Below are 27,914 nucleotides of genomic sequence, written 5' to 3' on the forward strand. Positions count from 1 at the left end.
AAAGAAAAAGGAACCCTCATGCACTGTGGGTGGGAATGCAAACTGGTACAGCCACATGGGAAACAGGATGGAGGTTCCTCAAAAAAGTTAAAAATAGAGCTACCCTAAGATTCAGTAATCACTCTACTGGGAATTTACTCAAAAAATACAAAAACACTAATTCGAAGGGATACATGCACCCCTATGTTTATTGTAGCCTTATTTACAATAGCCAAATTATGGAAGCAGCCCACGTGTCCATCAATAGATGAATGGAGTGGGCACCTGGGTGGCTCAGATGGTTGAGTGTCTGCCTTCAGCTCAGGTCATGATCCCAGGGTCCTGGGATCGAGCCCCGCATCGGGCTCCCTGCTCCGTGGGGAGCCTGCTTCTCCCTCTGCCTCTGCCTCTCCCCCTGCTCATGCTCTCTCTCTCTCTCGTTCTCTCTCTCTGTACCTCTGTGTCTCAAATGAATAAATAAAATCTTTAAATAAAATAAAATAAAATAAAATAGATAGATGAATGGATAAAGAAGATGTGGTATATGTACACAATGGAATATTATTCAGCCAGAAAAAAAGATGAAATTTTGCCATTTGCAACGACATGGGTGAAGCTAGAGAGTATAATGCTAAGTGAAATAAGTCAGTCAGAGAAAAACAACTATCATATGATCTCACTCATTTGTGGAATTTAAAGAAACAACAAATGAACAAAGGGGGAGGGGAGGAGACCAACCAAAAACAGACTCTTAACTATAGAGAATAGTTACCTGAGGGGAGGTGGCAAGGGGATGGGAGAAAGAGATGAAGGGGATTAAGAGTACACTTATTAGGATGAGCACTGAGTAATGTGTAGAATTGTTGAATCACCATATTGCACACCTGAAACTAATATAACACTGTATGTTAACCATGCTGGAATTAAAAAACAAACAAAAGAAACAAAAAACAAAACCAAAAATACACACAGACGAGTGGGGATGATGGTGGTAGCGAGGGCAGGAGTGGAGGAGTACTTGGACTTTTTTTTTTTTTTTTTAGTTTTTCTGCTAATTCCAACAGTTTACACATCTTGAGGTCAGTTTCTATTAATTCCTGTTTTTCTTGATTTTGTGTTCACTCTTTCCTGCTTCTTGGTATGTCTAGAAAAATTTTAGTTTTGTGCAGAACATTGTGAATAATACATTGTTTAAAATTGTTTAAAAATAAGTAAATGTTTCTTCTGGTGAGAAGGATGATGGGGGGGATGAGTATGGCAGAGGATACTGCTTTTCATTACAAGTCTTATTAAAATCTGAATACATGTATTTCTCCAATAAAAATTTAAATTATAAAAATATAGTTAAAATTGATGCTACTTGAAGCAGTTGTCATACAATGTATAATAAAATAGAAAAATGATTACTTGATAAATCTGTTTTATTTCACAAATTTTTAAAAAGTGCTCTTTTTCTGGCTAGTTCAGGTACTCACCGAATTTGAAGAAAGAACAAAGGAATAAGTCATCCGTGAAAATAAGTCCTGGTCCGTTACCCTAGAACAAAGAGAAATCAGGTAACTACACCTATTGTGTGAGCATTTCATAATGTGTAGAATTGTTGAATCACTATATTGTGCTCCTGAACCTAATGCAGCATTGTCTGTCAACTATAATTCAATAGTAAAAAAAATTTTATTGATTTTCACTTATTTATTTTTAAGTAGGCTCCATGTCCAACGTGGAGCCCAATAAAAGGCTTGAACTCACAACCCTATTATCAAGACCTGAGCTGAGATCAAGAACTGGATGCTTAATTCACTGAGCTACCCAGATGCCCCAGTAGTTTAAAAAAAAAAAAAAATTTAAATCAGGAAAGGGCTAAAGCAATTTAGGCAGTGGGTCAACAGTGGATCATTAAATAGGCAGATGGTTCTGATCTGCCTTCTGCTCACCATCTCTCATTTTTCATGGAAGTCATGTTTGTAAGGGAACTCTGAGTCATTTTGCAGCAAGATTAGACTCATATTCTCTTTCCTCCCTAAAAGGGAAGTGGCAATAAATTCTCAGTGTCAGAAGATGTAAGAGGAAAAAATGTTAAATATTTGTAAAGTATTAAACACAGGGAATAAAACTGGAAAAGAGAGAGAGAGAGCACAAGTGCACTAAAGAAAATTTTATAACTTGCAATTTTTATTATTATATAAACCTTGGGCAAATGACCCTGAAGTCTCATCTGAGATGGATTTAGTACTGATCCAGGAAAATAACTCTGTAAATTCCCCAAGCATTTAAAATAAAAGAAGTATTCTTTAAATTCTTTCATGTAAAGTTTAGCTAAATAAGTAAAACACAGAGGTTCTCCAAGAAAGAGAAATAATGGAATGAATAAAAGGACAAAAACTCCTATCCACCCCTCGATGATTAATGATACAATAAAGATGAAAAAAATGTATTTCCCTATAATCCATTCTTGGTCATGTACCCATTAATCGTTTGTCCTCCCGTTCACCTACTAATGTCATGCTTAATAATGTCTATCAAATGGACTGCAGACTGTCTTTATAGTACGTAAGGGAAAACAGCAACAGTGATTAAAGTAGCCCTTCTCCTCCCTCCTTCCTTTTGTTCTTCCTCTTACTCTTCCTCCTTTTTTTCAAACAATCTGTTTAAATAGGGACAAATGGTGAGGGATGAGGGCATGGAGTATCTCAGCTTTGCTTTTCACAGCAATAAAGAGAAATTCGTTAATTACACTAGCAGAGGTTCTGCATCAAATTAGAGTCTTAAGGAAAGGAGATGCAAACAGAAAGAATTACCAAATCAACACTATTTGGGTCAAAGGTGAAGTATTTCTCTGTCTATGGAGTCCGTAACAATTATTCCAGCTAGGGCTATTTGAAGCTATTTGGCAAAACCAACTAAAAAAAAAAAAAATAGACTACAAAAGTAAAGATGAAATATTACTTCCTCCCAAGATGTGGCACTAAGTAGTTCTGGCCTTAGCATGACCTTTCCAAATCTGTTTTTCTAGTGCGTTGAAGCAGAAAAATCAAATTTACCAGAATTCCCTTCAGGGAGAGGGCTGTATTTGTGCGGAAGACGAGCCTTGTCGCATCTGTGTATGTTGGAAGCTCAGAAATGGAGAGCGTCTGAATGTGGGTAAAATGCCCTTTGTAGGACAAGGGGATGGATTGTGTGGTAGTTTCAGAGAAGGAGGAGCAAGACACAGGGGTGGAAGGAGGATGAAGAAAGCCCACGATGTGACATCTCTTGAAGACTGCCACTGCCATTCTTCATGCAGATCTCCTGGAAAAAATCATGGAAGGCTTGAGGTGAGTGAGTAGAAAGTGGTGAAGGTACAGATTTCATCTCCAGGATCTCGTCGGGGCTGATTGGAGATACATCTGAAGGGAAGAGGAATGGTGACGGCAGAGGAAAGCATGAGGCATCAAGAGGACATCAGACCCTCACAGACCATGATATTAGGGTTTTGAACCAAGCTTGGCCAACTCTTTGAGAGGCCAGGTGCCCAAATGACATAGAGGTAACACATTACTTGTTGACCGAGAAAAGAGGCAGAGCAGAAATAAAACAAAAGCATTTATCTGGGGGTCTCAGAATTGCAATTCAGGGAGCACAGACATGGGTAACAATCCAAATTGTGTGCCCCTAGGGAACAAAAAGCAGGGGTTTTAGGGGCGCCTGGGTGGCTCAGTCGTTAAGCGTCTGCCTTCGGCTCAGGTCATGCTCCCAGGGTCCTAGGATTGAGCCCTGCGTCGGGCTCCCTGCTCCGCAGGAAGCCTGCTTCTCCCTCACCCACTCCCCCTGCTTGTGTTCCCTCTCTGGCTGTGTCTCTCTGTCAAATAAATAAATAAAGTCTTACCAAAAAAAAAAAAAAAAAAAGGCAAGGGTTTTAAAAGACAAAAGAGAATGCTTGTATGGGTTGTTTACAAGTAATTTTGATTGGTGTTGGCCGCAGAAAATGAACCTTGGCTGAATACAATTGGTTGCTAAGGCTATCACTAAGCAAAACAGCAAATCACAGGTGTTTGTGCAGTCTTTGAAATATTTGCAGCTTGGACCAGCTCAGAAGTTGATGGTTCCATCCGCTGAGGACATGCATAAGCCCCACTTCTTTAATGGCCTCCTGGCTGCATGTTAAAACTCCTTGACATAAGTGACTCCATTTCATTTCACCTTTCACAGTTTTATTTTGTGCTTTTGCTTTTCAGCTTATCCAGGCTGCTTTGAACAAAGGTGAAACACCCAGTTTGATCTCAGTTGGAATCATCATTTTAGAACCAGGTATGCCCCTCACAGGTAACTGCCAAACTATGAGACTCCTGTTGCAGGAAGGGGTCATGACCTGTAAGAGCTTTTGGAATTCAACCTGTGTTGCAGGGAAATTAAGGAGACTGCTGAGGTAATGATTACAGACTGGGATAGGGGAGTGAGAGTTAAGGGAGGTACAGTTTAAGTGAGACTGTGTCAGACAGAGGCCCAGCCATACCCAGTGCCATAATGAGCTTCCTGGAATGCAAAAGTCCAAGAAACTCTCGATGATCTAGGAGGTTGGGTTTGATATGCCCCCCCGCCCCCAAGCCCTTATCCTACTTTACCGACCTGAAAAGGATTTTCAAAAGACAGAGCGGCTTCTATGGAGCTGGTGATCAGGCACAAGTGGTCTAGGCTCCAGTTACCAGAGACAATTGGGAAGAAAACAAGGATGGAACAGGAGGATTTGGAGTTCTAAGCAGAACATGGCTAATATAAGACGCGCAGGGTCCAGCACTGGGGATTGGCAGGGGCTCAAAGGCATCAGCGTATTTATATTGGTGACAAAATGCCGGCCAGAGTTCAAAAGAAAATTGCTACAACTCGTCTGCCAATTTGGGGGCTATGCACAAATGGGAATTTGGAAAGGTCTCTACATAGATGTCCACATTCAAAGAACTTTTGCTGCGAGAGATGGCAGGGAACATAATTTGGAAAACAGGGCCAGTTGGAATACATTGCTCTGATAGCGATTTAAGCAAAAAATTATTGTAAAAAGTCAAGTTCCAAGGATGTCCTTCCCTCCCCCTCCCGGGGTGAAATAGTATACCACTTCAGATTTGGAAGTGATATAGAGGTGACTCAATCCCCCTTGTTCACCCTGATGCCTGATAGCTAATTACACATCCATGCATTATATCCTCTCTAACCAATAAACGGTGTTCGGATATACAAGTCATTCACCTAAGAAACCCCACATCTTCCCAGATTTGATTCCTGGCTCTCTCTACATATTCAGCAAACAGAATGTGTCCTTACTTCCAGTCTCTCCTCTGGCACTCTGTCCTAGCACCAGGATATTGCTTCCTTTGTACAGCTCTCTGGCAGGAGCACAATTATTATCTTAGGCAAGGATTCCATACCCTTGTTCCTGGGCCCAAGATATAAAGAGAGGGCATCCAGACGAAAATCAATCTTTATGGACTTAGAGACCAAAATAGCAACATTAAATAAACATAAGCAATATGCAAGGTTTAACAAGTCTTTCTCCAAGGTTCCAACACCTGAAAAAAATAAAAATCCAAGGAACGTACCTAAAACAAAAACGCAGGATACAAAATATTCTAGAACAGTCCCAACTTGTGCCTGGCAAGTGTATTACTTGAATCCCAGCCTCCCTAATTTTTTTCTGTCCTTGAAATAGTCTCAGGATCATTTTCAAAAAGTCCATGCTATGGCAGGCCAGATGGAAAAAAAAAAAAAAGAAGAAGGAAGCTGCCTTCATAGTGTAGATTACAAAATTGAATCAGCTGAAGAGCAGTGATCTGAAAATGTCCTAACTTGCCTGACAGTTTTATCATGTAAAGGAACTGACTAGGGGAATTGCTACTCTGTGGCAAACGATGATCAACAGGGAGGAATTTGTTGTTGAAGTGGAAATGACAAGAATTTCTGGAGAAAGTTGTATGTCACTCAGGATTGGAAATACAGAGCATGAAGAAGCAGGGACTCAGGAAGTGCACAATTGCTATCTTCAAGTATTTGAAAAGCATCCATGTGGAAGAGAGACTCAGATTATTTTATTTATCCCTAGGAAGTAGAACTATGTCTGGGGCTCCTGGGTGGCTCTGTCAGCTGAGTGCCCAACTCTTGGTTTCAGTTCAGGTCACGATCTCATGGGTCATGGGATCAAGCTCCAGGTCGGGCTCTGAGCTCAGAAGTTCGCTTGAAGATTCTCTCCCTCTGCCCTCCCCTTGCACTCTCTCTCCCAAATAAATACATAAATCTCAAAAAAAAAAAAAAAGAAGAAGAAGAAGTGGAACTAGGACCAATGAATAGAAACTACAGGGTAATAGATTTCAGTTATTACAAAGAAATAACTTTCAAATATACTCAGTGCTACTTAAAGATTTGATTAAGAGTAATTACCAGAACCACCTTTTTGGGGTTTTGTTTTTTTTTAATCTCATATTACAGAAAAGTAGAGAAGATTATTATTATTTTTTTTTACGGAAAAGTAGAGAAGATTATTATTAAAGGTGGGGAGTTCTCTGTTGCTAGGGGTGTCTAAGCCATGGCTGGAAAGCCCCTTGGTCAGAATTGGTCCTATAAGCACTGGGAAGAATATCAGTTAGATATTGCTACAGAACAAACCGCTCCAAAGTGTAATGGCTTAAAACAAAACTATTTAAATCTGGGGGTCAGCACTTCGAGGTAAGTTAGCTGGACAATTCTCCTGATCTTGGCTAAGTTCAGTCATATGTCTACAGTCAACTGCTGAGTCAACTAGGAACTGGGACATTGTCTCCTGTGACATTGATCCTGAAGCTGGCTAGCTTCCCACGGCAGAGAGGAAGGTCCCAACAAAATAAGAGGAAGTGTGCTAAGCCCTAGCATAACATCACTGCATCCTATTGGCCAAAACAAGTCACAAGGTCAACCAAGATTCAAGAAGTGGGGAAAGAGACTTCACCTCTTCACAGGAGGAGATAAAAAGTCATATTGAAAATGGTTGAGGCACAGAGAGGAGTGAAGGATTGTAGTCATTTTTGCTATCTTGTATAGAAAGTCACTCAAGGATGTTTAGCAGAGGAATAATGTAATCAAATAAGCATTTGATATCAACATACCTAACAGTATGTTGAGAGCCTTTGCTTTAGCTTCCCTCAAATTATACTACAGAAAACACATGAGTTATATACAGCCTTCAATTTCCATGGTTCTGATATGCACAAAATTCAGTTACCATGGGTTTAAGTTAAATAGCATCATTCGCCAACAACACAGTTCCAACCTCTGGTAGCAGGGTATAGTTTCTGCATGATTATATAAGGTATCAACTCACTGCTTGTTCTTTAGCCCACAAATCACTATGTCAATAACAGAGGCCCATCATGATCAGTGACCCATCACATCACTGAATGCAAAGTCTATCAGTGATCGGTCACTGCACATCTGTAAGTCAGTTCACACTCAGTCAGGAAAACATGTAGTTGTGGAGACTTCTTGTCTCCTGGTGATGAACCCATGTGACATTTTACAAAAACAGATCATTGAAAGAGGGAATTGGCCAAGAAAGATGAAAGTGCAGCCAAGGAACAAAAAGTGGTAACATTAGATGTCAAACTCAAATTGACCATAAGTGGAGCTATAAAGACACAGCTGACCCCGGGACTGGAGACAGTACATATGCAGCCAGAGGAACCGAGCGACGGCAAACCTGTGGCCGTCAGCGAACAAAGTAGTTTTGACAAAAAGGATAAAGATGTCCCAGGGGAAATGACAACAGCAAAAAAAGTTTACATTAAGGCAGTTCTCAGAATTATTTTACAACACGGAAAACACTAAGGATAAAAATGTTGATCCAAACTTAGAAAGGAGTTTGAGAATTAGCCACGGTAGAGAACAGACGCTCGTTCCACATCCTAAATTATATGATGAGAAGGCAAGTGCTAGTCAGACTCCTCGTGATAAGTTTTTTACAAACATTTTAATTCTCAATCTAAGGTTTTAAATTACAGTGGACCAAATAGATATCAGTTTTACTATTTTTCTTCATTTCCTTATATATGTATGACCAACAGTAAAAAGTTCTTAATGTTTTGACAAAAGGTTACAGAACAACTGTAATTCTTCCCATTGATTATTAAGATTGCTTGGCACGGTTTTGGTTTGCATAGTCATTTTTATGGTCCCACAGTAGTGTGCAAAGACAGGACTGCCTGTACAAGAAAGTTCCTTATAAGTCAATGAGATTGTTATTTATAGTTACCAAGTTTGGAATTGTTTTGGGTGTAGTAACTCTGTAATTAGTAAACAAAGAAAAAATTAGATGTTAGGAAAACAAATTGAGTTTTAATAGTAAAAATATTTCTAATTAGAAGTAATGCCATGGGGGCACCTGGGTGGCTCAGTCCGTTAAGCATCCGACTCAGGTCATGATCTCAGGGTCATGAGATGGAGCCCTATAGCAGGCTCCGTGCTCAGTGGGGAGTCTGCTTGAAGATTATCTCCCTCTGCCCCTACCCCTACTCGCACTCTCTCTCTCTCAAAATAAAATAAATATAAAAAAAACCCAATTAATCCTATGCCTTTAAAAAAAGATTAAAGTGCTTTAAGATCTAGTAAACTACCCCCAGAAGGAAAACTGAGGATATGCTTTTCCCTAAACATTACTTCAGAGACAGTGATAATGATGCATAATGAGCAACAAGTAGATCTTTCTTTATCAAGGATAAAAGCTTTCTGCTTCAAAATAAAAATCTGTTACAGCCTCATCAAAATGATAGCTTCCAATTCTTTGGAAGCTGCCAGCGCTTTGGGGAATGGGGGCTCACTCCCAACCTTGGAACCAGCATACTCTCTTTGTATTGGTCCCTCTGATCATTTGAACTAGAGGAATAAATAAAAACACCTCAAAACCAACTCTTCCATTACTCTCCTATGCCCTTCTGGTCTGGTCCAAAAATGCCAGTTGTGAAAGCATGAAGGGTGAACAGCAAACTGTGTGCCGAACAAACCGAGCTCACGCACCCAAAAAAAGTTTTAAAAGATAAATGGTTAAATCATGGCTCTCCTCCCTCCACAATTAAGTGGATAAAAATAAATATCCCTTTTGAGGAAAAGAGGAGACAGCGAAAGGACAAACATGGGCCTTGTGTGTGTTACAGGTATTTCTTCTGAGAGTCTCTTCATACTAAATTACCCTAGCCAACTAAATATGGACGTGTTTCAGAGTAATAAGAAAACAGCCATATTTGTTAAACAAACAGCTACACAGTGCCAGACACTGTCCTGAGCCCTTTGTGAAGATTCACTCAGGGAATCATATCAATAACTCTTTCAGCTATTCTTATTTATCCCACTTAGTAGATGTAGAAACTGAGGACCAGCAAGGTTAAGTAACTTGCCTGATAGCACATACCGAGTAAGTAGCAAAGCTGGAATTTGAACCCACGCAGACTGGCCACAGTGTCTTGCTGTTTTTCACTGGACTATGACATGTCCGTGCTTCCCACCCAGAGGTTTAGTTTGCTGTGTTTTTATTGTACCTTTCAGAGCCCCCCCACTGACTTCTCTTTGTTCTGCTGAAACTTGGAAAACATGATCCTCTTTGCCCATGTGTAAGAACTTGTGTCTGATGCCTAATCTATGATTTTCATTCAGTGTAATGGCCCATGAACTTTCAGTGAGATCCCATTCTACATAGGGCAGATATGTGTCTTTGTTTCTCGAAGAAAGAGAGGCTTATTTTTATAAACTGACAGTCTTGGAAGAAATAGTTATCACTGGGGTGCCTGGGTGGTGGAGTCGTTGAACCCTGGACTCTTGGTTTCAGCTCAGGTCTGATGTCAGGGTCTTGGGGTTGACCCCCTCCCCATTGGACTCCATGTGGAGTCTGCTTGAGACTCTTTCTCCCTCTCGCTCTGCCTAAAATAAAAAAGAAAAGATTTTCTTTAGGGAGAGAGAGAAAGCACAAGTGGTGGTGGGGAGGAGCAGAGGAAAAGGGACAAGCAGATTCCGTGCTGAGCACAGACCCTGACTCTGGCTGGATCCCACAACCCTGAGATCATGACCTGAGCTGAAACCAAGAGTCAGAGGATCAACCAACTGAGCCACCCAGGCACCCAATAAAGAAAATCTTAAAAAAAAAAAAAAAGTTATATTCACTCGGCTCTGGTGTTAATATGCACCAGGCAATGTGCTAATAAGCACATTTATGTGCAGTCTCTCCTGAGCACCACACAACTCTAGGAGGTAAGTACCATTATAATGTCCATTTTATAGATTAGAAAACTAAGGTTAAAGAGGTTAAGTAAGGCTCTAGGGCAGCGGTGCCAGCTTGGTGGGGATGCCTGAGAGTCCCTGATTCCATCTCTCAGGAACCTGGGGAGCTGCGGCAGCACTGCGCTGGGTAGTGAGAGGCAGCTCATGGGGACCCCTGCCTCCCTCTGCGGTTCAGGCATGAGAAAGAACCTGGAGGGAGTTCAGGGACCTGGGTTCAAGTCCTGACTCCACTTTGCTGTCACTCGGCCTCAGCTTTCTAGTTTAGGAAATGGTCGCCATTCTCTGCGCCCTTCCTTCGACAGGCGGTGTTCTGGAAAACATGATCCTCGACAGGCACGAAAGTTCTTCAGAAGTTGCAGTCTGCAGCCAGAGCCCCTGGCCTTCATTTTCACTCACAGGTGGCTGGGACCAGCAGAGGGGTCAGGGATCCCCCCGGGTTTGGAGCACAGCCTGGAAGGGCAGGTGTGTAATCACTCTGGAGGTAAGGAGGGCCTGCTCATCTACCTCCTGACGGGAATTTAGGACCCTCAGCCCTGAGTCCTAACTTTACATAAGCTACATTTGGAAGTGAGGAGTCCTTGGACCTGAGGAGGAGAGAACCTGGGTCCCCACACCCTCTCACCTGGGCCGATCCCTTTCCTTCTTTGGGTCCTGGTGTTTTTGAGCTGTAAGGTAAGAGTTTAGGGCTTGAACCCTAAGTCTGGTTCTCAGAATTCCTAAAGCCTCCACCATACATCTGAAAGGAGGAGCAACAAACTGACTTTCTGTTCCTTCACCTATTTGCGGTTCTAAATTATGCAAGTAACACTGTGAGCATTTGAATAGAGCCTCTTCCTAAGACTAAGGGCTGAGTGGGAACGACCCATTTCCTACCCCAGGGCCTGGTCTATTTCAGTCCGGCGTGGGAGAATCTTTCTGCTAAGGGACTGAGCAGAGTATCAGGTTGGAGGGTAGACGCTTTAGATCCGGTAGACAAACTATGACCTACAGGCCAACTCTGGCCCAAGTAAGTGGTTTTTACATTTTTTAATGATTGAGAAAAAATGAAAAGGATACTATTTTGTGACATGTGAAAATGATATGAAACTGAAATTTCAGTATCCATAAATGAAGTCTTTTGTGGAACACACACACGCAAAGAGGTTAAGTAACTTGTTCAGTGTGGCACAGCCAATGGATGTGGAGCCTGGACTTGAAGCCAAATTTCTCCCACCCTGAAGATCATTGTTTTGTCTACAACCCTACATCATTCTGTGTCATTTTCCAAGATGGATTATTTCCTTACAAGAATATTCAAAGAAAGAGCTTGGGGAACAGCAGAAGCCAGGAGCTTCTTTACAAATAAAATTCTTCCTCTGAAAATGGTAAGCCACCCAGTGACTAACCTTTTATAATCAATAATTCATTAACAAATAAATACCAGAAAATAAAATTTAAATGGAAGTTTTAAAATCAAACTATAAGGAAGCATCCCTTCTAAGCCATAATTGTCGCTAATATTTCCTCCAGAACATTTCTCAGAAAAACATACACTTGACAAACCCCTGACAAGAGTCTTCCTCAACACACTTAACGGTCCTGACTTTTCCCAAATAAGTTTTCAGAACCTAGACGGTCTTCACAGTATTCAGTGGTCCCCGTGGGTGTTCAATACCACACTGTTTTTGTTGTCTCTGTTTTTCTCTATTTTCCATTATCAATGAATGAAGACAACACTTCAAAAAATATGCCCTGTACCCTTTCAAGCATCATGTCCTTGAAAAAGAAACAAAAAGAGAAAGCAAAAGGAAACAGTGTACGTTAAATGGATTTTAGACACAATACCTGATGTTTTTTCAAGATGGATTAATTTATAATTTGGAGGCCATTCTACATGCTTATTTATAACTTGGCTATCTTATTGCAAATAATTTAAAAGACTCTCCATATTCATGTCTTTCTTTTTCTAAGTTATTTTACTTATTATTATTTTTCTCAGGATCCCAGTGTTCCCAAGCAATTACCTTGGTCTCATTGTGGGGGTTGGGGGGGAGACAAGGGTTGCCATTTCATTTTATTCCCTCTTCAGTTACAAATGGACTCCATTCCCTCTACCCCCCCCAAAAAAGAGTAGTAACTTTTGAAAAATAAAAGCTCCATTTGTTTTGGAAGAATTTGTTTGGTTATGATCTTTTTACACAAACTTTACCTGTTCCATTAGGAATTTATCAAAATACACTTAAGAAAATATTAAAAAAACACCTTATTTAAAATGGGATGCGTTATTATATTTCAAATTAACCATAAGGCATCTATTTACTAATTCATCAATCCTTAATTCTCAAATTTTCCTCAGGAATAACTCCTTTGCGTTTCTCCCCTCCCCCACCATGGCCTCATTTAAAAAAAATTTTTTTTGAATATTCAACAAAACACATTTTTAAGTAATAAAGAATTTCCTCCATTTTTAGGTGTCGGACATGTTACCCGAAACTGGATTCACCTTTTGTGGAAGAGCCAAAAGCCACAAGCAAGCCGAAGACTAGGAAAGGGAAGGCTATACTTGAAACAAGGAGAACACTGGGGATATTTCCTAAAAACAGTGTCTCCTTGAACAACACAACTGGGTAAGTGGTAAGCTAAGGGTGCAGACATATTCATGAAGGGGCTTGAGCAAGGGGGGAATTCAGCATGGAATTGGGGCATCATCAACTCTCTGGCTCCAGTTGGTCCGGTTTATGAGTGCCCAAAGGGCATTCAGCCCTGCAAAGTTAACTCAAGAATGTGTGTCAGCTCAATTTTTACTTTTGAACCAACCCTGAGAGTTTTACCATTGATTTATTGTCCCTGATATGATTAGGTTATCTCCTGGCCTGAGAGTGGCTGTTTGTTCTTGCTTTTCTTTTGTTCTTTTAAAATCATTGACCACTGAGGTCTGTTCTTCTGCGATTTCAACATATCCCAGGAAGTTCTGCAAGAAATGTGCTTGGGGCAAAGAGTGCCAGTCAGGCATAGATCACAAGATGGCGAAGGGCCTCAAATGACTTCTTTTATGTCAGAAAGCTATGTGTCATCTTTCTTTTTCTGGGGACCCCTGACTCTGCCTATAGACAGAGGGGTGTCAGTGCTAACCATGTAGTTTTCCCCTCAAAGCCATGGGTCAAGCCTGCACAGAGGGTAGAGAAAGAAATAAGATTCATAAAGGATTTAAGAACGAAGCATTAAGCTGAACTGAACTGAGTATTATTAACCAAAATGGGTATGGTAGGGATTAGATGAGGTAAGGAAGCATCTTTTCCCTCAAACGGTGGTGAGAAGACGAATAGTTCATTCAAGGGCAACAGGAAAATCTCCCTCAATATTCATTTACGCAAATCCTCAAGTACGTCCCTTTCTGATGCATTTCCTCCAGTCTTCTCTTCACTGGCCCAAGATGTCTAAATCAGGTGTTTTTACTTGCATAACCTAAAGCTTGAATGAAAGGTTGAAGAATTTTTCTACACATCCCTAAAAAGCACATACAACGTGGCATCATTTTTCTCAGCACTCATTCCTCCGGTGAAACGCCTACGTGCATAAAATGAAAGTAGCTGCCCCCTTTCAAACCAGTACCAAAGAAAAAGTGCACTTTGCCCCTCCTTCCTACGGCCACCATCCATCTTCATGCATCACTCCCTAAAGCTCTAGCATTACAGGGAGTTACAGCTAATGCTAGATTGAAATGTTTAATGGGTGGAAGAATTAAATGAAAACAAAAACAAAAGAGCCATCACAAACTGCAAATTAAGGGATCAGCAAAACCCCTGCTGGTTTAAAAATCCCATTGGACCTTGCCAATACACTAATTAATATAATAAAACACACAAAGATCTTGCTTAAAATTAGGCGAGCAGGCTGCCCACGGCTTGCTGCCCACTCTCTGAGCAAGCATCTGCTTAGAATGTTACCAATTGTCTCCTTGGGAGGTTAAAGGAAGGGAGGGGAAAATTGCTTTGGCAGAGGCTAACAGTTAACTATGCCCCTTTTGAAAATAGAATTCTTACCCTGTTTTTAATGCCAAGCACATACAATGTCAAGTAAATTGGTCTCGATACAAAACATGACGAACTGCAGCAAATGCATGAAAGCGCTACTATTCGCGCTCACAAAAATAATAGAAAAAATATATATACAATGAATCTCAAATGTTCACCAGTATTTGAAAATTTTCTTCTTTCCAACTTTTAGTACTCTCTTGTGCTTAGAACAGAGCGTGGTACAGATAAATATGCATTTAATAACTCTAGTAGAAAACCATTCACCTGTTGATGTTCCACAAACATTGTTCATGTTAGCAATTCAATATTAGTTCTTGATGTCCAAACCCAGAGGCCAAACGTCTTGTTTTGCTTTGTTCAATCAAGAGTCATTTATTATGCCCATCACTGTTCTAGGCACAATAAAGAATTTTTTTTTTTTAATTAAAGCTTCCTTAGGCAGTTTGCATTCTGGTTTGCAAGAAACAATGCACAGGTAGGAAAAGTTAAATAACAGTACAGAGAAATAAGAACTGAGTGACTCTTAACAGGAGTAAACTGCTGTATTTCTGTTTCTTATGCCGTATCTTCTGCGTGCTAGCCACTGTCCTAGGCCATAGACCTATGTGATTTCATTTAGTTCTCGCTGCTGTGCTTCAGAGGAGGTTTTATAATCCCTAAGTTTTATAGAAAAGAAAACAGATACTCAGAGAGGTCACTCAAGGTGATGCTGATAATAAAACACGGAGTTTAGGATTCCAGATGTCTTACTTCAAAGATTATACTCTTCCCAAGATGTCATGCCATCTCCTGTTTGTCAAACTTATAAAGTGTGTTTGTGCTCTTTCTCAGACCTACAGAGATATTTAGGAATAGTATAATAAATTGCCAAGTACAGGGGCGCCTGGGTGGCTCAGTCATTAAGCGTCTGCCTTCGGCTCAGGTCATGATCTCAGGGTCCTGGGATGGAGCCCCACATCGGGCTCCCTGCTCCGTGGGAAGCCTGCTTCTCCCTCTCCTACTGCCCCTGCTGTATTCCCTCTCTCACTGTGTCTCTCTCTGTCAAATAAGTAAATAAAATCCTTAAAAATAAATAAATAAATAAATAAATAAATAAATAAATAAATAAATAAATAAATAAATTGCCAAGTATTCCTCATCCATCGTCAATAATTATCTCCTTGTAGCCAATCTCATTTTATTTACACCTGCTCACTCCTTCCCCCACTCATTAGATTATTTTCAAGCAAATCCCATATACCTACCATGTTATTTCACCTGGATTTTAGTATGTATCTCTAAAGACAGGGGCTGTTGTAAAAAAAAAAAAAACAGAAAAACAAAACAAAACCCCATAATTGCAATACCATTATGACATCTAAAATATTAACAATAATTCTTAATCCAAATATCCAATCCATGTTCAAGTTACTCCTTTTGCCTCCTAATTTTTATATAGTTGTGTTCAATTCAGAATCCAACCAGAATTCACACTTTGCATGTGGTTCCTAAGTCTCTTAAGTTTCTTGAAACTTGTAGTTCTCCCCTGAACACTTTCTTGGCAGTATGTTGTTGAAGAAACCAGAAGTAGGAGACAGGCTCAGATATAGGCCATGGAGAGAACTTCGGGTTTTAAGTGCAATGGAAGGCCATTAGGAAAGTAAAATGTGATCTCAACTTTATCCAGTGTCATTCTCCTTCTAGCTACCATGTGGACAATAGATCATAGGGGGCAAGAGTGGAAACAGGCGGAGTCCTTGCCATCGCCAGCGTTTAGACACTTCCCTTAATCTTGTGTCCCTCCACTATGACTTCACATGAAGATTTTCCTGTTTTCGAGATTATCAGTGACTACACTGGATGTGGACATTTCCTACCAAACAGCTCTCTTTGGGCTAAGAGACAACTTTCTTTCCGGGATTCTTGATAATGAACACGAGTGAATGTACAGCAGATTAATCTTGGCATGGTCAAGAATCAGCGCTCACTCGCTCTGAAGTGCTCCCCTCTGTGCAGAGACAAAGTGGACCTCGGCCAGACTCGCCAGCATGAACTGAACCCCACTGTTCACAGCGGCTTGTAGCACAAGCCTCCCTGAGTCTGCTTCAGTTGGCAACATTAAAAGAAACTCGGCCCTTGTTAATTATCAGGGCTAAACGCCCATCCGTTTTTTCCAGCTTCCACTTCGAAATAAAATCAGTATTTCTAATTCTCAAAGATTTAATAAAACACACCTTTCAAAGAGAATTAATATGGAAACTTTGGGGTTTGCATGCTGCCAATCACATCTGAAATGTAAGTGCCAGGAAAGGGCCTTTCCTATACCCAGATAATTAATAATAAATTGTTTTATTCTTCTCTTTAGAAAGATTAAATTTCCCAATGTCCTTGGGAAATTTAATTTCCTAATTTTTGTCACCATGAATTATTTTTTATAAAGTTATTTCCTGTTTACCAGTTCCTTTGGAACTCTGTGGCATAATCACATTGACAAGCCAAATAGATGTACTGGCTGAAGGGACTTTCATGTCACATTGCTTGGGTTTGAATCCCAGCTCTGTCTCTTTCTTAATTGTGTAACCTTAGGCAAGATGCTTAACCTCTTCAGGTTTTCTCCTTTAAAAACTGGAGATAGTAATAAAAATATGTCATAGGCTTGTAATGAGGACGCAACTGAGTTAATCTCTTTAATGGATTTTGAACACTAACAGTAGTGCTATCAAGTATTAGGTATTGTTATTAGCTGCCTCCAAAGTTTTAAAATGTTTTTGAGGCTATAATTCCTTCTTTCTTTCCTTCTTTTTGAGTTTAATTTTTTAAGTACATAATTCAATGGTTTTAGATATATTCACAAAGCCATACAACCATCGCCACTGTGTAATTCGAGAGCATTTTCATCACTGCACAGAGATTCCTACATGCTACTCCCCACCCTCTGGCGACCACTCATTTACCTTTGGTCTCTATATTTGCCTGTTATGGACATTATATATAAATGGAATCATAGAATACATGGCCCTTTGTGTCTGATTTCTTTTACTTACCATAGTATTTTCAAGGTTCATCCATGTTGTAGCATGTATCATCAGTACTTCATTTCTTTTTATGCCTAAGTGATACACCGTTGTATGGACATACCACATTTTGTTTATCCATTCATCAGTTGATGGACATTTACATTGTTTCCACTTTGGGGCTATTATGAATAATGCTGTTATGGATAATCATATACAAATTTTTGTGTGGACATAAGTTTTCAATCCTCTTGGGTAAATACCTAGGAGTGGAATTGCTGTATCATGTGATAACTTTATTTTTAACTTTTTTGAGGCGCCTCCAAACTGTTTTCCAAGGTAATCACACCATTCTGTATTCCCACCAGCAATATATGAAGGTTCCAATTTCTCCACATTCTCATCAACACTCGTTATTGTTTGTCCTTTGGATTATAGTCATCCTAGTGGGTGAGAAATGCTATCTCACTGTGGTTTTGATTTGCAATTTTGCTAATGACTCATGGCATTAAGCATCTTTTCATATGCTTATTGGCCATTTTTGTATCTTTGGAGAAATGTTTATTCAAGTCCTTTGCCCATTTTAAAATTGGGATGTAAATATTCTTTATACATTCTGGTTGTAAGTCCCTAATGAAGTATATAATTTGCATGTATTTTTTTCCCTTTCTATGAATTGTCATTTCACTTTCTTGATAGTGTCCTTGGAAGCACAAAAGTTTTTATTGCTGAGGAAGCCCGTTTAAAAAATTTTAATTTTGTCTTTTATTACTTGTGCTTTTGGTATCATACCAGAAACCAGTGCCTCATCCACAGCCACGAAGATTTATGCTTAGGTTTTCTTCTAAAGCATTTTATTTATAGTTGTAGCTTTTACATTTAGATATGTGATCCATTTTGAGTTAATTTTTGTGTATGGTATGAGATGGGATCCAAATTCATTCTTTTGCGTACTGGATAGTATATCTTAGCCATCTATCCACCAGTACTACACTGTCTTGATTACCATAACTTTAGAGTAAGTTTGAAATTGGGAAGTGTGAATCCTCCAACAAATTGGTAAGTGTGAATCCTCCAACTTTATTCTTCTTTTGAAGATTGTTTTGGCTACTCTGTGTGCCTCGTATTTCCATATGAATTTTAGGATCAGCTTGTTAATTTCTGCAAAAAAAAAAAGGCAGTTGGAATTACGTTGAATTTCTGGATCAGTTTGGGAAGCATTGACATCTTAATAATGTTGATATTAAGTCTTCCAATCTATAAACATGAGATGATTTTCTATTTATTTAGGTCTTCTTTCATTTTGTTCAACAATGTTTTATACTTTTCAGTGTACAAGCCTTATATTTCTTTTGATGTTATTATAAGCGGAATTGTCTTCTTAATTTCATTTTCAGACTAATCATTGCTAGTGTATAGAAATAAAACTAATTTTTGTGTATTGATCTTGTACCCTGCAAACATAATGAACTCATTTATTAGCTCTAATAGTTTTTGCATGTGTATGTGTATTCCTTAAGATTTTCTATGTATAAAATTATGTTATCCATGAATAGAGTAACTTTTACTTCTTGCTTTCCAATATGAATGCATTTTATCTTTTTTTCTTGGTTTAATTACCCTGGATACACCTCCAGTAGCAGGAGGGAGCATCCTTGTCTTGTTCTTGATCTTAGCGGATAGCTTTTAGTCTTTCACTATTAAGTATGATATTAGGCAGTGCCTGGGTGGCTCAGTTGGTTGAGCGGCTCATTAGTGGTTTTGGTTCTGGTTGTGACCTTAGGGTCATGGGATCCAGCCCTGTGTCAGGCTCCGTGCCTAGCTGGGGGTCTGCTTGAGATTCTCTCCTTCTCCTTGTGCCCCTCCCCCACTCACTGTCTCTCTCAAATAAATAAATAAATCTTTTCTTAAAAAAAGCATAGTGTTAGCTCTGGGTTTTCCATAGATACCCTTTGTCAAGATGAGGAAGTTCTCCTCTATTTCCAGTTTGTCATGTATTTTTTATTATAAAATGTTGTTAGGTTCTCTCAAGTGTCTTGTTCTGCATCTATTGGCATGATCATGTGGTTTTTTTCCCTTTCACTCTTTAATATGATATATTAAATTGATTGGTTTTCATATGTTGAACTATACTTACATTCCTGAGATAAATCCCACTTAGTCATGGTGTACAATCTTTTTTTTTTTAAAGGTTTTATTTATTTATCTTATTTTAGAGAAAGTGTGACATGGGGCTTGATCTCATGACCCTGAGACCATGACCTGAGTCAAAACCAAGAGTGGGATGCTTAACTAACTGAGCTGCCCAGGCACCCTGGTGTATGATCTTTTAAATATGATGCTGGATTCAGTTCACCAGTATTTTGTTGAGGATTTTGCATCTGTATTCATAAGGGATATTGATCTATAGTTTTCTTCTCTTGTGATGTCTTTATTGGTACTGGAGTGATACTAACCTCATAAAATGAATTGGGAAATTGGGACCCCTATAGGAATCTGTTCATTCATGTAGGTTATCTAGACCTATAATTGACATTTAATTGTTTATAGTATTCCTTTGTAATCCTTTTTATTTCTTTAAGGTTGGTAGTAATTACCCTGCTTTCACTTGTGATTTTAGTAATTTTAGTCTTTTTATCTTGGTCAGTCTTGCTAAATCTTTGTCATCCTGTTACTACTTTTCAAAAAACCTTTAGGTTTCTTTGATTTTCTCTTTTGTTTTTATATTCTCTAGTTCATATAGTTCCACCCACTTACTATTTCTTTTCCTTTACTTACTTTCGGTTTAATTTTCTCTTTGTTTTCTAGTTCTTTAATGTATTCAGTTAGGTTACTGATTTAAGCTCTTTTTCTTTTTCCCATATAGGCAATTGCAGCTATACATTTTTTTTCCTGCCCTAAAAACACGCTTGTTGAGAAATCATTCAGGATTAAATGCATGGCATATAAGATGTAATGTTTAGCATCTGAGGAGCTAAAAAGTATTATTAATAGGACACAGATTTGTGTTTCTGCAAGAAACCGTATCAATGTTAAATTTGTTTTATTATCTTCAATATACCAACTAAAAGCTATAAAGCCTGACCTATTTTCAGAATTAGAATATAAATAATACAATCCATTAGTTTCACCTTATCAATCAGCCGACGTTTGCTTTACGTCGGTGCTGATAGACCTATCTCAGTCTAATGGTTTGTTTATTTAACCAATGGTTGCATCTCTGTGTTGATTGTTAGGCCTGCCAATGAAAGAAACTAGAACTAAACTAACTTTCAGTTCTTCTAATTATGTTTTAAAAAACAAACATTTTTTTGAAGAGAGTTTCTCCTGAGAACAGCTAAATAAACAACTTTAAGGAAGAAAAATGTACTGGCAAGTACCTCACCCCTCAAGTCCCAGTGCAAATACAACTTCTCTTTGAAGCCTTTTCTGGTCTTCCAGAAAATTATGTGTTCCCATAATTTTCCAATTCTGCCTTATTTTATAGGATCTGCCATGTGTTAATGTTGTTATGTGTGTTCCAGTGTCTTCCCCAGTAGACTGTAAGACTGTGAGTTCTGGGAGGTTGAGGAATGTCTTTATTCACCTCTAGGGCCTGACGCAGTGCCTGGGACTCAGCACTGTATTCATCTGGAACATGGCTACCAGCCAGCACTGGGATTTCAGCCATGAGAATAGGTGGCACTTCGGAAGTTCGTTTAGCCTCTGTGGTCTTCTCATTTACTCTCCCATTATCAAAGTGGTTGGGATTGATATTGTCATCCTCACTTTAAAAATTAGAGAGGTATAGTACAGAGAATTTAAATGAATTCCCGAAAGTTACCCAAAAAAGTCTTGGCTTTCATTTAAATATTAAATTGCATTTACATTTATTTAGGATACATTTTCTGTCATCAGCCTGCTAAAATGATGCTATGCCCTTCTCTGAGGCTACACTCCTGTAAGATATCTATTAACAAATCAAGTTCATGTTTTTTTCCTGGTAGAAGGCAAATATTCCTAAAGTAGAGAGAAAAGTGGCACATTTTACCAAAAATCCTAGAAGAGAGACTGCTGTTTTAAGCTTTCCCTTGACCTGGTATCAAAGCTAACTCTGAGAGAGTCGTTTGTTTCCTTTTTGTTTGCATTCCTTTCACCTTGAAGGTGGAGTGCTCCCTTGCGGCTGCTCCTTTACTAATATATTCCAGCAGAGGGAGCTCCAAGTGCTTTACAGCAGCAAAACTATGGCGCCTCACTTCCTCCCACTCCACCTATCCCAAAGACAAATTTTGGCCTAGTTCTGGTACCGAGTCTTTGAATGGGTCTCGGACTTTTCCCTAGGGGTACATTAGGGAGCTGGTAGGGTGTGAACAACTTGAAGAGAGAGAGACTGTATTGCATCATACATCTCCATATTCAATTAAGGTAATATTTAAATATTTATTATGAAGTATAGAATATAATTTTTAATGCTTGATTTGCTATAGTTGGAGATCGTGATAGATGATGATTAAATGATAACAACCATGCTTTTCCCCCACCCCCTCCAAAGGTTCAGCTTGCCCAATCCATCTCGAAGGATGACACATACACAAAAATTTTTTTTTTCCTGGCAAAACAGTACTTTTTAATGACGATATGCTCTGTGCTTCACAATCTCATCACTAGGGATAACCACTGTGCAATGTGCCTTTTAACCAGAATTCCTCTGCATAGACAAACGTGTTTGTTTTTATAAAGTAGGGATTATACTCTATACTTTTGTATCTCCCTTTCTATTTAGTTATTTATTTTTATTTTTTTTTAATTCTAGTATACACACACTGTTATATTACTTTCAGGTGTGCAATACAGTGATTCAACAACTCCATACATTACTCAGTACTCATCACAATAAATGTATTCTTAATCCCCTTCACCTATTTCACCCATTCTCCGCCCCCCCCACCTCTCCTCTGGTAACCATCACTTTTTTCTCTGTATTTAAGAGTCTGTTTTTTGGTTTGTCCTTTTCTCCTTTGTCTGTTTGTTTTGTTTCTTAAATTACACGTATGAGTGAAATTACATGGTATTTGTCTTTCTTGTACTGATTTATTTTACTTAGCATTATACCCTCTAGATCCATGCATGTTGTTGCAAATGACAAGATTTCATTCTTTTTTATGGCTGAGTAATATTCCTGTGTGTGTGTGTGTGTGTGTGTGTGTGTAAAATATCTTTATCCATTCATCTGTCGATGGACACTTGGGCTGCTTCCATAATTTGGCTATTGTAAATGGACAGGAAGAATATTTTTATATTTTCTTCATTTAGTAGGTCAAATCCTTAAAAAATAGCTTTATATCTACAGTATGGACCCAAAACTCACCCCAGTCTAAATGAAAACATACTGATCCATCCAAGAGTTGAATGCTGATTGCAGCAAATTGTTGGCTAGCCTGTGTTTTTGGTAGTTTAAGCAATGTCTAAACAATGACAAAGAATGCATGGTGGAATGCTTCTAAAATATACATATAGTTTGAAATAAACATTTAAAAATATGTTTATTTAAGATAATAAACCAGGAGCACCTGGGTGGCTCAGTTGGTTAGGCATCTGACACTTGATCTTGGCTCAGGTCTTGATCTCAGGGTCCTGAGTTTGAGCTCCACATTGGGCTCCACATTGGGCGTGGAGCCTACTTGAAAAAAACAAATAAATAAAATAATAAATTAAACAATGAAAAAAGAGATGGAAAAACACTGAGTATCTTCTACAGGCTGGCTATGATGATAAAAAAATTTCATTTATAAAAAATCATTTCCAGGGGCGCCTGCATGGCTCAGTCGGTTAAGTGTCTGCCTTCGGCTCAGGTCATGATCTCAGGGGCCCAGGATCTAGCCCTGCATTGGGCTCTCTGCTCAGTGGGGAGTTTGTTTCTCCCTCTCACTCTCCGTCTGTGCTCTCTCTCTCTCTCTGTCAAATAAATAAAATCTTAAAAAAAATAAAATAAAAATCACTTCCAGGCAGACTAATGTAAACCTCAAAAGCTTTAGAAAAAAATATCTTTATGTTTCAGGAATAGGAAAGTGTTTCTTTCTTTTTTTTTTTGTCATGGGTGACATTTTATATAAATATCCAGTATCAGAGCATTTGATATCACTGGGCTCACATTCTTTTTTTTAATTAATTAATTAATTAATTTTAATTAATTAATTTTTAATTAACATATAATGTATGTAGGTATGTACCCCATCCCTCCCACCCCCCTCCACTCCAGCAACCCTCAGTTTGTTTCCTGAGATTAAGAGTCTCTTATGGTTTGTCTCCCTCTCTGGTTTCTTCTTGTTTCATTTTTTCCTCTCTTCCCCTATGATCCTCTGCCTTGTTTCCCCAATTCCACATATCAGTGAGATCATATGATAATTGTCTTTCTCTGATTGACTTATTTTGTTTAGCATAATATCCTCTAGTTCCATTCCTGTCATTGCAAGATTTCATTTTTTGATGGCTGCATAATATTCCATTGTGTGTGTGTGTGTGTGTGTGTGTGTGTGTGTGTATACATACATACATATATACCACATCTTCTTTATCCATTCATCTGTCGATGGACATATGGGCTCTTTCCATAGTTTGGTTATTGTGGACATTGGTGTTATAAACACTGGGATGCAGGTGTCCCCTCGGATCACTACATTTGTATCTTTGGGGTAAAGACCCAGTAGTACAATTACTGGGTCATGGGGTAGCTCTATTTTCAACTTTTTGAGGAACCTCCATACTGTTTTCCAGAGTGACTATACCAGCTTGCATTCCCACCAACAGTGTAGGAGGGTTCCCCCAGGAAAGTGTTTCTTAAAAAGTTATAAAAAGCTCAGCCCATTAGGTAAACATTGATACATTTTGTTATCATTCTAATTAAGAACTGATTATCAAAAGTTACCATTAAAAAGTAAGAAGACAAGCCACAAACTGAAGAAGATATGTAATACTCATATAATAAACAGAGGATTACTACTTATAAATGAAAACTTGCTCTTAAAAAACTAATCTTAAAAAAATAAAATGGGCTCCTGGGTGGCTCAGTCGGTTAAGTGTCTGCCTTTGGCTTGGGTCATGATCCAAGGGTCCTGGGATCGAGTCCCATGTCAAGCTTCCTACTCAACAGGGAGCCTGCTTCTCCCTCTCCCCCTGCCTGCCACTCCCCCTGCTTGTGTGCTCACTCTCTCTCTCTGACAAATAAGTAAATAAAATTTTTTTTAAAAAATTGTGTGTTTAAAGCTTTGTTAGGTTTGAATTAGAGTCATGGTTGTAGAAATAATATGTTAGGAGAAAATGAGATCTTGTGAATGAAGAAACTGCATAATCATGTTTGATTGGATTTGGGTACAAAAAAGAAAAAAATATTAAAAAGAAGTTCCCCTATTTCAAATTTTGGAGGCCAAGAAAATTTGGTTGTCACTGAGAAAGCTGGGAAGAGTAACTGATTGCAAGTCAGGACTCAACATGCTGATATTCATTATTGATAGGAGAGCCAATGGGGAGATTCAGTAGGTTATAGAAAGACTCATGTGAGGGTCACCTGGCTGGCTCAGTCAGGTGCGACTCATGATCTTGGGGTTGTGAGTTCAAGCTCCACATTGGGCATAGAGTTTAGTTAAAAAAAAAAAAAAGACTCATGTGAGGGGTCATTGGTACAGAGATCAAGGTTAAACTTAAATGTGAATTAGATACCTGAAGCAAGGAGATGTCAGAGGCCTCTATTAGATAGGTCTGTCCTTAGAGGAAGAATAGCTAAGTAACAAAGAACAATATAATATGACCTTTTTGGGGTGGCTGGGTGATAGACATTGGGGAGGGTATGTGCTATGGTGAGCACTGTGAAGTGTGCAAGACTGTTGAATCAGAGATCTGTGCCTCTGAAGCAAATAATACATTATATGTTAAAAAAGAAGAAGAAGAAGATAGCAGGAGGGGAAAAATGAAGGGGGGGAATCAGAGGGGGAGACGAACCATGAGAGACGATGGACTCTGAAAAACAAACTGAGGGTTCTAAAGGGGAGGGGGTGGGGGGATGGTTAGCCTGGTGGTGGGTATTAAAGAGGGCACGTTCTGCATGGAGCACTGGGTGTTATATGCAAACAATGAATCATGGAACACTACATCAAAAACTAATGATGTAATGTATGGTGATTAACATAACATAATAAAAAAAAGAAAAAATATAACATGACCTTCAGTTGGTACTACAGCAGCATCTTCCTATAACTGTCCTTATGTATAGAAATAAGGCAGTTCATTAAAAAAAGGAAAAGAATGACCAACGGGAATATTAAAAGTTCTTTCTTATTTTTTTTTAAAGATTTATTTATTTTTGTGAGAGAGAGCGTGCGCGCGCACGAACTCTAATGAGAGCACAAGCTAGGGGGAGGGGCAGAGGGAGAGGCAGACTCCCCTTTGAGCAGGAAGCCTGACGTGGGATTTGATTCCAGGGCCCCAGGATCATGACCTGAGCCGAAGGCAGGCATTTAACCGACAGAGCCACCCAGGCGCTAGTTTGTCCTTATTATTAATCAAAGAAATAAAATTAAATATTGGCAAGGACTATACAAAGAAAATAGAATTGATAGAGTTGTCAGTTGATAGAGTTGTCTCTCAAATAAGTAAGTAAATCTTTAAAAAAATTTTTAAAAAGGGATAATAATAGTAAATCCATATAGTGAAACAGTTTACAATAATTTTTCAATGTTAAATATAAATACTTTTTTAAAAAGATTTATTTATTTACCAGAGAGAGAGAGAGAGAGAGAGAGAGAGAGAGCATAAGCAGGGGGAGGGGCAGGCAGAGGGAGAGGGAGAAGTAGGTTCCCTGCTGAGCAGGAGTCTGTGGGGGCTCAATCCCAGGACGCTGGGATCATGACCTGAGCCAAAGATAAATGCTTAACTGACTGAGCAACCCAGGTGCCCCTATAAATACTTTTTGACAAGTTATTCAGTATATATTATCAAGTGAGAAAAAAACAATTAAAAAATATTAATTCATATAAAGAAAATGGTTCAAAGGATACACCACAAGACATTAACAGTTGCTATTTTAGAATAGTGATGTTATTTTTATTTTCAAATTTTCAGCAATAAGCATATGTTGCTTTTATAATAAGATAAAATAACACTAACATTTACTTTTTGTTTTAAAAAATGTGTTTGTAATTTTCCTCTGGTGGTTCAAAAATATGTTTAGATACCATGAAAGCAAAGGAAAAGGAAAATATCAGGGTAGAGAATTTATATCAAACAAAGCACATCCTTTGTATATTCCTGCCACGAGTAAGTTGACTATCATTGGTGTATCTTATCATTCTACCCTAGAAGTGAACCTGAAGATTAGAATTTAAGTCAGAATTATTTCATTTGGGAGATGATTCCAAGTAGCATTAGCAGCAGAAAGATGGAATGAAAAAGAAAAGAGAAGGAAGCTATTAAAGGTGTGTTATCATGCAGCTTACCACTGTGGGCAACTGGGTTCAATCCCCTGAGGAATTCTGGGAAACCCTGTAGAAGGTACCTCAGAGTTGCACCTTATCACGTAGGTGAGTTTGCTGTGATTTTTAGTCACCAACTCCCTCAGTTCACTGTTGGAGAGCTGCTTGTGAGAGAGAGGGAAGACAGCTAACTTCCCAGCACTTCTAGCCTCCCCTGCCTTTGGGTCATCAGGCAGACAGAAAAACCCTCAGGTGAAGAGTTACAGATGTCTACACGGAGAAGCCTCCGTTCCACCTGCAGTTTCACTGCCCAACTTGAGCAAACACCCCTACTGACACACTTGTGTAAAAATCCTAACATCTGGAGGTCTTGTGCTTTCCAATACTGACTGATTTTTCCCCCATTGAACGTCCGCATAATAATATGAAGGTATAATATGAAGGAGTAGGTGGGGTGTGCTGATAAAAAGAGGGAGAGGATTAAGAAGATTACAGTTTGTGTTAACTGCTCTAGGTTGAACACTGTTCCATGGTGTGGAAATAGAAAAGAAGTATAATTCACAAATTTTCTTCACAGAGCTTACATAGAATGGAATATGTATATACATGGGAAACTTTAAAATGATAATAAAGGATGTATATAGTTCAGTGTCCATGTGAGTGATACAGATAAAATGCTGAAGAGAGAGGCATTTCCACATTTAAAAGTAGGTCATACACTGAATCATAGACCAGACCAGAGGATTATATTACAATTGAGAATGACAGCATTCTAGGTGATAAGCCCAGCATGAACAAAAATGTAATAGCAGGTGTGCTGAATATCTTCCAGTTGTCTCTATCCTGCTTTGTGCCAGAAAAGCTGACCTTTATGAACAAAATTAGCAGACTTCCTTGTCCTCTGGCTTCCAGCAGCTGCCTTTGGCAGGGGCTGTCACTTGAGGTCAAAGAGAAGGAGAGAAAGTTTGGGGTATTTCTATTCCAACTTCCTTCTCTCAGGGTCACCTCAAGTTACCCGCTTTCCTTTAGGAAGTCTTTATTATAGTCACGAGGCCTTCTCTCCTCTCCACCTTCTAGTAACTATTCTTTTACTAACTCAGGAATACTGCACTGTTCCTAGGAGCCTTTCCTAGAGCCTATCCATACCTTTATCAAATTCTCCTCAGATTGCTCCTCAAATGTCCCGCAAGTTTTCTGTCAACTGCCTGATTGAAAGGATG

At 39.0% G+C, this 27,914-nt stretch overlaps 1 long non-coding RNA gene across 1 annotated transcript; it reads left to right on the forward strand.

Annotated features, from left to right (window-relative positions):
- The first annotated feature begins 11,520 nt into the window (after window positions 1-11,520).
- Window positions 11,521-16,126, forward strand: LOC114220084 (uncharacterized). The gene is made up of 3 exons (XR_003611517.2): window positions 11,521-11,606; window positions 12,693-12,848; window positions 15,942-16,126. It is a non-coding gene; the product is annotated as an uncharacterized LOC114220084 (long non-coding RNA).
- Window positions 16,127-27,914: the final 11,788 nt, after the last annotated feature.

Source organism: Eumetopias jubatus, unplaced genomic scaffold (genome assembly GCF_037043125.1).
Source record: "Eumetopias jubatus isolate StellerSeaLion01/CBP00866 unplaced genomic scaffold, mEumJub1_p1.0 scaffold_2, whole genome shotgun sequence".
NCBI lineage: Eukaryota > Metazoa > Chordata > Mammalia > Carnivora > Otariidae > Eumetopias > Eumetopias jubatus.